The sequence below is a fragment of the Agrilus planipennis genome, unplaced genomic scaffold, assembly GCF_000699045.2.
Source record: "Agrilus planipennis isolate EAB-ADULT unplaced genomic scaffold, Apla_2.0 scaffold20, whole genome shotgun sequence".
NCBI lineage: Eukaryota > Metazoa > Arthropoda > Insecta > Coleoptera > Buprestidae > Agrilus > Agrilus planipennis.
The window spans coordinates 553335-558485 of record NW_020439516.1 but is presented as its reverse complement, the minus strand read 5'-3'; the positions used below and the strand labels follow the sequence as shown (position 1 = coordinate 558485).

At 32.6% G+C, this 5151-nt stretch overlaps 2 long non-coding RNA genes across 2 annotated transcripts; one reads left to right on the top strand and one right to left on the bottom strand.

Annotated features, from left to right (window-relative positions):
• Window positions 1-6: 6 nt before the first annotated feature.
• Window positions 7-1054, top strand: LOC112905896. The gene is made up of 2 exons (XR_003232072.1): window positions 7-42; window positions 899-1054. It is a non-coding gene; the product is annotated as an uncharacterized LOC112905896 (long non-coding RNA).
• Window positions 956-4763, bottom strand: LOC108738476. Its single transcript, XR_001937987.2, has 3 exons — window positions 4236-4763; window positions 3956-4037; window positions 956-2940 (listed from the first exon to the last, which is right to left on the bottom strand). It is a non-coding gene; the product is annotated as an uncharacterized LOC108738476 (long non-coding RNA).
• Window positions 4764-5151: the final 388 nt, after the last annotated feature.

Below are 5151 nucleotides of genomic sequence, written 5' to 3'. Positions count from 1 at the left end.
AGACAAACGGAGGAAGAAATTTGGAAACACCTTCATTATTAGGTAAATATTATATGTAGGTACTTCATAACTTTAGGTAAATAATACTTTCGCTTGTTTCGTTTACAGTTTCCATTTTACGTCTCATTTAAACATAAAAACCACAATTGAAAATTTAGTAGCTACTGATAAGAGAAAAGTTTGTATCATTGTTCAATTGACACATTTCCAACATGAATGTAGAAACAATAAATGAATATTTTATGAAACATTCTTTCCTCTTTGGGCAGCAGTTTAATAACTAGGTACGAATTTTAGAAATATGTTTACTACAATATTTACTTAGATTACTTATTTATTATTCGAAAAGTAAATTTTATTTGAAAATTCTGTGATTTAGATAGGTTTTTCACAATTCCGTATTATCATTCTCGTTGAAATGTTAAAATAACGTTCTGGATATCGAAGGAACGCGCACCATCATATACCTTTCTGAAGATTTCTTTGCAGAAGGAGTAAAATAATTAAGTTCTTTGAAATATGCAAAAACACCCCTGGGTTAATTTGTTTCTAACGTCTAATGAAGCTTCTCATCCTTTGACGTTAGCGGAATCCTTTTTCGTTATTAAAGCAGCTTAATTAACCGTCATTTCACTCCATTCCATCTTTCAGGTGCGTGTCCCTTTTTTTATCTTCTCTTCACTTTTATCAATGCTATTTTTATTTTCAATTAAATGCAGTTTCTCATTACTAACAATGAAGTAAGAGTAAAAAACGCGAAACCTTCTCAACGATAAATAAATAGCCTTAAAAAGGATAATTTATTTATTGGTTGGTAATAATTAAAATAAGAGCAGTATCTCTGTTCCGGGTAAGTCGTAAAATATTGTATCTCAAAAGGAATATTTCTATTTTACAGAAACATCCAAGTATGCAGCAACAGGAGAAATCAAGGAAACAGAAGAACAATCAAGAATCAAATACAAAACACATATATTTTCATATAATAGGTACAATTCAAAAGTGTAAATATAAATCGGTACACAGAATTTATAATAAATAATTAGTCTTCCTGCATTTTATTTACCTAACAAATTAGAAGTAAAAAAATTTACTAATATAGTATATTGGTTACTACTAGTGGCACTATCTATGAAGATATTGTTGAACTATTAGAAATCAATAAACTACATTAGTATAGTTTTCTTTGTACTTATTAATAATAATATATTATTTAGTTACAAAAAATTATAATAGATGGCGCGGTTGTTAGCGCTTGCTAGACAATGAAAATCCACATATTTAAGAGTCTAAGAAGCTTATATTGGGATTGAGGGCGGGATTTCAAGGTGGCTAAGTCTAATTACAATTATAAAATTAACAAAGTAAAACTAAATATAATTACGAAATTAACAAAATAATACTAATTACTATTACGAATGGAACAAAATTAAATGCTTGCAAGTGTTGAAGCTCATAGGCTTCTAAAGATTCAAATACCGTACTTTAATAATTTCGTCCAAAGGACATTAGAAGAAAATCTATAACATTTCTGGAGGTGACACTTACCCCTATTTCTGAACTTGAAAATTTTTGTTCGTCAAAATTGCACATGTAACTTTTATTAGAATTTGGCAGTTAAATCTTTAAAATCCTGAGTTACAAACCTGCAATTTTGACTAACAGAAATCGAAAATTTCGAAAACAGGGGTAAGTATGAGCCCCACAGATCTAACTCAATAGATTTCGTTCCCACGCCCATTAGACAGAATTATTAGAATCTGGCAGTTAAATCTTTAAAATTCAATGAGCTACAATATCTGCAATTTTAACTAAGAGAAATTGAAAATTTTCAAGTTCAAAAACAGGGGTAAGTATCAGCCCCACAGATATCTAACTCAACAGATTTCGTTCCCATGCCCATTAGACAGAATTATTAGAATTTGGCAGTTAAATCTTTCAAATGCTATGAGCTACAATATCTGTTATTTTAACTAAGAGAAATTGAAAATTCTCAAGTTCAAAAACAGGGGAAGTATCAGCCCCACAGATATCTAACTCAACAGAGTTTGTTCCGATGCCCATTAGACAGAATTATTAGAATCTGGCAGTTAAATCTTTAATATTCAATAAGCTACAATACCTGCAATTTTGACTAACAGAAATTGAAAATTTTTAAGTTCAAAAACAGGGATAAGTATCAGCTTCACAGATATCTAACTCCACAGATTTCGTTCCCATGCCCATTAGACGGAATTATTAAAATTTGGCAGTTAAATCTTTAAAGGCCTATGAGCTATAATATCTGCAATTTTGACCAACAGAATTTGAAATTTTTTAAGTTCAAAAGCAAGGGTAAGTATCAGCCCCAGAAATATCTAGACCCACAGACTTCGTTCTCATAACCACTATAAAAAATTATTAGAATTTGGCAGTTAATTATTTAAAAAACCTGAACTACAGCACCTGCAATTTTGACCAACACAAATTGAAAATTTTCAAGTTCAAAAACAGGTGTAAGTATCAACCCTTATAGATATCTAACTCTACAGACTTAATTCCCATGTCCATTAGACAGAATTATTAACATTATTCATTATTTCGTAATAGTTTGGGTGGGTCTCGAATAGTATTGAAAATAACTTAGCTTGGAAGAGGCTCGTGGATGAATAAAATGGTAGATAACATACATATATACATAAATACATGGTTGTACTATTTTCTGTTATACAATTTTTGCTAATAAATGGATTGGAACAATAGGCTAATTCTGTAGGTTTCCATTGATTTCCTAGGTTCCGAAAATTTCCCGTTAGGTTCTTGGGGCACCTTAAGGGATAATTTTAATCTGCACAATTAGAGAGCATGTTTGGAAGAGAATGGTGGAGTAGTTATGGTTGACTAAAGTCTTCAAACAGCTTCAGCCCTTACATTCGCCCGGCAGAGCTGGAGCTGCAGTACCTGTAATTTTGACTAGTTAAAACATACATATTTGTAATCCAGGAAAAGGAGTAAGGAACACTCCTGTAAAATTGTGACTTTGTAATTGATATTTAAAATTTGGCAATTCAATTTTGATAACCCTTTGAGTTACAGCACACGAAAATTTGTCTATTAGAAACTGACACGTTGCAAGTCCAAAAGCAGGGGTAAGGAACACCACTAGGAAAATTAAACTTTACGGGTTTTGTCCTTACATACACTGGACAAAACTGTTCAAATTAGGCAAGTAAATTTTAAAAACCGTTAGAGTTTGCAGCATCTGTAATTTTGACTAGTAAAAATGTTTGAAGTTCAGAAAAAGGGCTAAGGGACACTCCTGTAAAATTGTGACTTTTCAATTGATGTTTCTACGTCCTCTGGACAAATTAATTAAAATTTGGTAATACAATTTTGAAAGTCCTTCGAGTTACAGCACACGTAACTTTGTCTATTAAAAATTGAAAAGTCCATGAGGTGTGGCGAGGAGCAACACCGGAGGAATGTGACTTTACATTTATTAATCTTAGGTTCTGTGGACAAAATGATTAAAGTTTGGTGAGACAGCGGTCTTAAATGGAGTTGTGAAAATTGGCAACAGAATTTTGATAACTCATTGAGCGGCAGTATCTGTAATTTTTGACCACCTATTTGAAATACACATGTTATGTATAAATAATTTTCTCGTAACCTCAAGTTCCAGTTAGTAGATATCTAATGAAATATATTTTATACATTGTTAAAATCTATAAAATTCACTACTTACAAACTTATTATTACTTATACTTATAGGTTCCTTTAAAAATAACAAAGAAATTCAAATTCCAATTACTCAATTTCATCTTTGTACTTCTCTAAGGGTTGTAAAACTTTGGTTATCAGATAAGTGAATTTATGGGTTCTCTAAATAAAAGCACAAACATAAACAAAATTAAAACAGCAATACCAAAAATATATTTGGTTAAAGGAGGGCACCAAAAATTTAAACAAAACTTACTGTCTAAATAGGACGAAGATATTTTCTTTCAGATGAGTTGCAGTACTTCTTTAATCTGCAGTAATGATGGATAAATAGGCATCTGAAAAGAAATGAAGAAACATGATAACTAACAAAAAAGATAACTGTGCATATCTTTTAAACTTAAGAGCAGAGGTGAAAGAAAAGTCTCTTTATATTTGAAGATCATTGTGAATATCTTACATATTAATAAAAGTTACTTTTATTAACAATTAGTAATAATAGTGGTAATAACAGAGTTACATTTTAAAGAATGTACCTTTTCCAAAATCGGTTCTGTCCAAATTTATCCTTTTTTGCTTTAGTTTTAACTCTCAGTCCTTTCCTATAAACAAACAAGTTTACAACCTTTCAGCGGGTATTTTTTTGTTTGACGGGATTGTATTTTATTTTTCTGCACTTCAACAGATCTGAATGGTGAGACAAGAGAGAAACGCCAACCCTCTGTAATTATTGTCATCAGTCAGACAACAAACATTGGAATTAAGTCAACCATTTCGATCCAGCCACGCATTTCTCGAGAAAGTGGAATTTCTGAGCGATTAAACACAACTGCTTTTACACAGAAGGCCCTGCCAGCAGCTCCGGCGGTTTTTGCGACCGCTGACTGTTGCTTCTTACCGTCTGGCGCAAGCCTTTGGAATTTAGTAGAGAAAAATACAGCAGTGGAACGTGTAATAACGGAATTCAACAATTGGGATAGGTATCCATGTTAACAGGTTTGGGGTAAGTATAGTTAATTGTCACCATTATGCACAATTTGTCATTGCTCCATTGCTCCACAGCTCACATCATCATCATCATCATCATCATCATCATCATCATCATCATAAGGTCGTCAGTCCTAAGACTGGTTGGACTCGTACCTCCACTCTTTCCCATCCTGAGCTACACTTCGCATTTCCCTAAATCTAGAACAGCCCACATCCTTAACTATTTGCGAACAGTAATCTAACTCCTGTTTCTGCCTCTAATATGTCTCTGACTAGACTTTCATGCCTGAGAAGGTGCCCTACCAACCTATCTCCCCTATTTTTAATTGACTTCCATAGAGTCCTCTGTTCACCTATTCTTTCCAATACCTCTTCATTTCTAACCTTTTCTACCCACGATATCCTCATCATCCGCCTATAACACCACATTTCGAACGCTTCTAACCTTTTCTTTTCCGCCGC